Below are 7,781 nucleotides of genomic sequence, written 5' to 3' on the forward strand. Positions count from 1 at the left end.
CCGCCACCGCCACCACCACCACCACCACCACCACCACCACCACCACCACCACCACCACCACCACCGCCACCGCCGGGCGCAAAGTCAGTCAGTGCTCGGTCCTCGGTATAGTTAGTGGTTTCGAGCGACGCGCCAGTCAGTAGCATACGAGCGCTCGCCGTACGAGCATCGTTTCTCTTAGTGTCTGGTCCTGAGGATTCTTAGCCACAGCTTCAATTGCCATTACAGCCAAGTGATATAGACAGAGAGCGAGAAGTGCAAAGGACACATGACGATAATGTCAGCGCGTATTAAACGTCCTGGAAGCGAACGTCCGCGCACTTGATACTTGATATCAAGCAAAGTCGTCGAAGAAGTGTTGGAAGGACGCCGAAGCCTCCCGGGGACGAACATTCGCGCAAGCCCCGCTCGTCTCCTTCGTAAACACTCACTGGCGGCTTATGACACTGAGTGAGGGTGGGTGAGAAAAAGTAAAGCGACGGTATAGCGGATTAATAAAGTCTCTGGGCGAAGAGAGAAGAGAGAATAATCGCGAGTGTGGTGATCTAAAAAATCGGTCAAAAGTGAAGTGACCCAGGGAGTTCGCGCCAATTTAAGAGCACTTAGACGGCTCGAGAATGGTGCCACAACAGCAAGACAGCCCCTCGAACTCGGGCATACCTCTGTTCGGCTCGCTTCTCGTCGACAAGAACTCATCGACGCCTTACTCAGATGCCACACAGGTAAAACTATCGGAGCTGCGCCTCATTAACGCGAGCGAGCGACCGAGCGAGCCGCTCTCGGGACAAGTTCAAGGGGACGCCTCGCGCACGAGCTCGAGTCAAGGTCGTCTCCGTCGCGATTTTTGCCCCGAGCGATCGAATGTTTTTTAGAGTTTTTGGTTTTCCCTTGCTTTACCCTGACCCCGAGCGATCATCACCGGGCTACGATATTCGCGCATGTATTCACGATTGAATATTCTTGGCCGATGGAGGGAAAAAGGTTGCATCTGTCAAGAGCGAAAACACCTCGCTAACATTATTGACCAAAGTGAGAAAATGGGTAATTTGAAATTGATTTGAAATCGAAACGCGATCCTTATATTATGTATGGCTAAAGCGAGTATTTTACAAGCTGCTCTACTACATTGGTAGATAATAACCTATGGTTGAGGCAATAATACGCAACTACGTAAAGGATGGTCGGTGATTGGGAGAGGGGGAGGTGGTTAAAAACAAACGAGAAAAAAAAAAAAAATCTTGAAAACACGAGCGTTTGTCAAAGCCGAGTGCTTAAGATCGGCAAAGTTTTGAAAGGCGTGCGTGCGCGATGGGGCGGCGAGTCGAGGACACGCGCCGATAAAGCTCCGCCAAAGGAAGTAGATGAGTCTCGTTGAGAAAGTTGTCGTCGGCTATTCAACTATCAGCGAATTTGCGATTATTTTAAAGCCGAAGTGTCCGTCGCTCGCTCGATTCACGCTGCACGCGAGTTGGCTAATGCCGATAGCGTCCGACGGGCCACTTTGACTTAAAGCTGCCGATCGAAGGAGCAACATTGCTGCTGTCGCATTGTCGGTATATTTCTATCTTTGCTCGCGGACTTGCTAGCATTGTCGACGTTTTTTTTCCTACTTGAAGCGCGAGGAGGATGATGGCAACGGTTTAGACGGACGGTAGTAGTAATAGTAATAGTAATAGTAGTAATAGTAGTAATAGTAGTAATAGTAATAACAGTAGTGGTAGTAGTATTAGTAGTAGTATTAATAGTAGTAGTAGTAGTAGTAGTGGTAGAAATATTAGTATTAGTAATAGTGGTAGTGTCGGTGGTAGTAGTGCTGGTCGTGGTGGTGGTGGTGGTGGTGGTGGTGGTGGTGGTGGTGGTGGTGGTGGTTGTGGTGGTGGTGGTGGGGATGGTGGTGGTTGGTGGTGGTAATGGTGATGGTGCTGGTTGGTGGCGGTGGCGGTCGTTATGGTTGTGGTTTGTTTTTGTTTTTGGTTTTTAATACGGAACAGCCCCACTTAAAAAAGTCGAGCACGTTCTCCTTTCGCTACGGCGGTAGCAGCGGCTGGCGGCTAATCGTTTGCTCAATTATGTGTTGCGCGTGTGCTAAAATTTTCATCAGAGAGCGGGATTTTATTGCTTATCGCGGGAGAGCGGTGGAGCCGATTTTTTTAATTATTTTTTTTTATTATTTTATTTATTTATTTATTTTTTTTTTTAATTTTGTTGTTGTTGTTGTTGTTGCAAGTACGTGTTTTGAATCGTTGGGCAAAGAGTGTAGAGTTGTTGGTTGTGTAAGTGTTGTGAAAATTGTGATTACAAGCGGTGGAAAATGTTTCGAGCACGATGCAATAATGCATAGGTAATTAAAGGCGATTTCAAGAAAGTGTTTTCTGGGTTGGAACAAATTGTAGCGCGGATCTCGGTTAACGACAATTTCGCCCTTTTCTTATTGTCGTTGGCGTCACTTTTTCGGATAAATGTTATATTTTGTTGCTTGTATTTCAAGCCAATAATAAACTGTGAATGCGTATTACGACTGTTTCTCGGAAAACAGAGTAAATATTGAAAGCCCGTGGAAAGTCGAGCTCACGGTCGTGCATAAGATTTTTCTAAGAGTCCCGCTCGTGCGAGGTACTTTCCTCCTTAATACGTGGAGTTAAAAAAAAAAAAAAAAAAAAAATCGCTCGTAATTTCAGTTTCGAAGTTAACGATCACTCTAGCCGAACGTCGTTAGCGTTTGGTGGCTCGCGTGTAGTATGCCCGGAGTCCTCTCGATTCTCGTCAACATCGAAAGCGAAGAAAATGCGCGAGCGAAGGAGCGAATCACTCTTGGCTCGTGCGCGCGACCAAAACATAAAATATTGCTCGGCGTGTTACGTTTCTGTTTTCACGGGGTGTTTATTCGTGCGATTGGCTCGAATGGCCGAATTCCCTCCCGTCCCCTTTCGCCCTCGTCCACTCACTTGGCGCGTATCGCAGATACGTCGAGCACGAAAAACATAGACGCGCGGTCGAAAAGACGAACTAGAAAACTTTGGAGGCTCTGGTGCGCCTCCCCAAATGTAAACAAGCCGAGCGAATCGAAGGACATCGTTGCCTTTTCATCGCTTCTCTCTCTCTCTCTCTCTCTCTCTCTCTCTCGCGCGCGCGCGCGCGCGTCCTGTATCTATTTATCCATAATCTATATACACACACACATACACACAGAACACACACACACACACATATATATATATATATATATAAATATGTATGTGTGTATATATAAATATATATCGTTCAGTCTATCTGCGCTCTTCACAGCACCGAGACTATCCAGGAAAATAATTGTTTAAAAACATGAAGAAAAAAAAAATAGAAATAGAAAAGGAAAAAACGGAAAAAAAAGAAATAAAAATAGAGCGAAATTAAGCCACGCCCCCAGAAAGTCCCACGTCTAGTCGAGCGATTTTATTTTTTATTGCTATTGGACTTGCTTTATTCCTCCATTATTTTTTGCCCCGTGCCGACCTAATTTTTTCGCACCGAGGGACAAGAAGAAGCGACTCCCGATGAAAAACGGCCACTTTAGTCGATCGTTCGTCCGTATCCCGAGTGTTCTCAGAACTAATTTTCGAGGCTTTATTGACTTGAAATCCGGTGCTTGAAAATGGTAAAAATTGCAACAATTTAGTTTTCATGGAGCTCAATGGTGTCGATCAATGCTAGGAGCGTATTTATGTTAATTATTCATTGGTAATATTAATCGACGGGCTTGCGATAAAGCGCAAATATTATTACACTTTAACGCTTACCGACGGTCAAGCGGTGACCTCAGCGGCAGCAACGACATCCGCGAGGCCAACAGTTTACAACGAGACACTGCCACGGAAAGTCGCCTAGTTTTATTTAATTTGCCGACTCTTCATAAAACCGAGGGGGTATTAATATAGAAGACGAGTCCTGTCTACTCAATTCGCTAAATAAGCGGGCCGACTTGTGGCCCGCACCTTCTCAGCCTCTAGAATCAATAACAAAATTTAAATAACCAAAAAAGCAGAGATAAAAATGGAAGATAATAAAAGTGCCCGATCAATTGATAAATACGGAGGCGTACGTGAAATCCCACTGGGAATAGCAATGATTCGATCTCAGCTTCAACGCGCGACAAATTAAAAATTTGTGTCACGAGATTTTTTTCAGTTTACTCTCGGCGACTTTGTGTGTATTTGCGGGCGTACGCGTTCAGTGTTATGCGGCACTTTTCAAGCCCTGGTGAGGCCCAAGATGAAATGCCTCCTTTTCTCTCTTCCCACATCATCATGACTACGAAACTCTTGTTTTGTATCGCAAAACAAACTGTCGGCTTCCCTTTCGTGCTTTTGTCGCGTGGATTCGTTTATTTGATCGCTGCTCTCGCGCGACTCTCGCATACTCGAGGATATCGGCCCAATGAAAGCGTAGAGGAGGAGGCGTCGTTCGAACGAAAAGAACCGAGCCGAACGTAAGCAGCGATAGTCGAGCACTTTTTTCTTGGAAGTAAATCAGCTTTTCCGGACTGGCAATATCACATACGTGCGTCTCGGCGGTGTCGTTCTCTCTGACATTGTGCTTTTTTATTTTGCTGCATGAATGGTTTGCCTCGTGTGTTTATTTACGCGTCCCGGACACCGGAGACCCGTATTTACATTCTCAACGTTTAAATGTTGGGCGCGCTTGACTTTCCAAGCGATACATAAACAGACGAACACGGGCTGCTGGGAAAATCGTCAATCAGGTTGCGTAAAAACTCGATAGGGTCCTCGTTAAAATGCAGCTCTCGAGTCGAGTCGAGTTGAGTCGAGTCGAGATGAGCCGCTTCTTATTCGACGCGTGTCGCGACTCTGAAGATTGCACTATTGAGAAAAACTTACGAGTCTCGAAAATTTTTAAGCCATCCGTGCCGGACTTGCATTTCATATTCCATTACGAAACTAGAAACTCCGTCCAGATAGTCCATTATGGTAACGCCTTAGGCACTCTTGCTTTGAAATTGCTTAGCTATTCATATCTCACTCTCTCTCTCTCTCTTTCTCTCTCTCTCTCTCTCTCTCTCTCTCTCTCTGTCTCTCCGTCTATCTTCATCTGCCTGCCTGCTTACCTGCATACCTGTCTGCTTATCTGCCTGTCTGCCTGTGGTGTGCCCGTGTGTCGTACTGTCCAACTGTCCTTCTGTCGTTTTCTATCCGTACAAAGTTTTTATCGTGAAATTTGTGAGATAAAAATAATTTAATGCAATATCATCGGCTGTAGTTAATAATCAAAGAGACTTACATACACAATTTATTTTCAAATCATAAATGAGCATTTGGTTACTCAAATTATTGACTTTGTTTTAACAGGTAACATTTAAGATTTTATGCAGTCAATTATGCTATATATCTTTTTTTTTTTATTTTATTTACTTTATAATTTTATCAATAAGGAAAAAATTGCATATTATTTTATTTCACACGTTTTTTCTTAATATACGTATTCAATGAAAAATATAATTACGTATCATTCTCATTAAAAAATAATAATTGGTAATTTATGCCATTTATTATTCTATTTAAGAAATTATTCCTGAATTTCTAGAAGAACTTCTTTGATTATGCTATTCGATATTTTTTAAATAATTCATTTACAAAATACATTAATAAATGATAACATAAATAATTACATATTAATAAACTAATGACACAGAAACCCATGTATTGCATTACATAATATAATACATAATACATAATATGATGCATAATACATAATAATGCATAATACATACATAATATAATACATCCATAATGCACAAACTATTTATTTAATAATCGTTATTCGTTAGTCGAAGTATCGCGTCGGTGGCCTGTAATGAACTTTGAGCAACTCCAGCATTCTCATTTTGTCTCATCCTTCCTATATTGATAAATAATGCAGACAGTTAAATATCCATTTTTATGACAAACTCATAAGGAAAAATTTCTTTGATTTCGGTCAAAACTAAAAAAGCCACAGAGCGAACAAAATTCCATTCCCTTCTTTTGCGTGGAGGGTGAAACGCAATCGTGTGCATAGTCCCTCTCGCGTTTATCAGTCCCACTCTCACTCTTGGTCTATAATTATTCCGAGCCCTAAAATTCCAGTCCCTCGTTTCATCTCTGCTGTCCGTCTGTCTGTCTTTTTTCCTTTTTTTTCTCAGCGCGTTATTTTTCTGGCTAAAGTCGCGACCGTAGAGAAAAGAGAGCAACAGCGAAACTTTCGTACCCGAGTCGGCCAATTATCCCTCAGAATTTTAATGGTCCGCCTCAAAATTGTAGAGATCGCCTTCGCTCTCCCTCCCTCACCACCCCACCCCTCCCCCACTAACAGTTTTGCTCGTCAGGTAGTCCCAGAGGTCATGTATTTCTTATCGCCTGCGGGAAACATGCCCCTTTTCCACTATTACTCAGTGCTAGTTGTAGTTGTTGAAGGTTACGGTCAAACGTTACTCTCCTGAACTGCATAATGAAATGCATTAAAAAAAAAAAATAATTAATGCACTAGGATACATAGACGGCAGTCGCGACGACGACAATGACAACGTGACTTTCGTTATGTTTTTTCATTACAATCGCGTCGATATTTTATTGAAAAAATAAAAGAGAGCTCGCGTTATTGATCCATATGAATTTAAAATCTCAAAACTGCTTCAAAACTCATTATTTGGTATTTTTATTATTTAACCAATCGTATCGATCGACTTGATATTTTATGTGCTTCAATTTCGTACATCGAGTGAGCGAGTGAGTGAGAAAGGGTCTTTAATTTTGATTTTTTTTTTTAATTATCGCCAGGACTAAATTTCCTTCAATTTATGTCGCTTACGTTGTATACGCAATTCTTTTAAACCTTCTACTTAATTTTTATGAATATACATTAACTTATAAAATTGGCAGGTATTTGAAAGACAATACAACTTCGTTTTAAATCTACCATAGATTCATAGTAGTTAAGTGAGTCTGTAAATAGATTTTTATTTTTCTCATATACGGCATATACAACAACAATAGCAGCAATAACAGTCGTAATAACAACAATAATAGCACATTAATCTATGTATCACATGTATGTTTGTAATACTTTATAATAAAGCGACCAAGTGAAAGTTTGTGATACGGAAAAAGATAGAAAGTAAAAAAATACATAGAAGAGAGCAGCGGCATGTCTTACTTTAAGGAACTTTGATTCAATAACGGCTATTCCGTCGTGGGGCTGAAGGGAAATTCACACATACATACGCGTATGCGTTCATGGATAAAAGTAAAAATTGAGGCTGAAGCTCTGTGAAGATGATTCGAACGTCGTGATTTGTAATGGGGAAATTGAAAAATAGCGCCAAGAGAGGGTTGAGAACGATAGCTGAGAGAGCCCGAGAGAACTGCGAAAGTTGATCACTTTAAGTAGATTTACAAGATTTTCATTGTATAGTAACAAGAAGTTTTTTGTAAACGAAATATGCGTCTTGGTTTCCTAGAGATTTACGTATCATCAATACTCCGTTATTTCCAATTTGAAATATCTTTAATTACTAACTATACGAAACATATGAAATTAAATTTTATTCTTGAATACAGTAATTTCGTATTTAATTATGATATAACAAAAGCATTAAAGTTAGGCATTAAATCGTTAGATACAAAAAAATGTAATATTACATAACGAGGATGAACGAATTCAGAAAAATACTTGTTTCACATAAATAAATAATCGAATGAAGATGTTACTCGTGAAAATTTCTATTTCTAAAGGATTTCAAGCTCACAAGA

The sequence above is a fragment of the Ceratosolen solmsi genome, unplaced genomic scaffold (genome assembly GCF_000503995.2).
Source record: "Ceratosolen solmsi marchali unplaced genomic scaffold, CerSol_1.0 scaffold14, whole genome shotgun sequence".
In the NCBI taxonomy this organism is placed as follows: domain Eukaryota; kingdom Metazoa; phylum Arthropoda; class Insecta; order Hymenoptera; family Agaonidae; genus Ceratosolen; species Ceratosolen solmsi.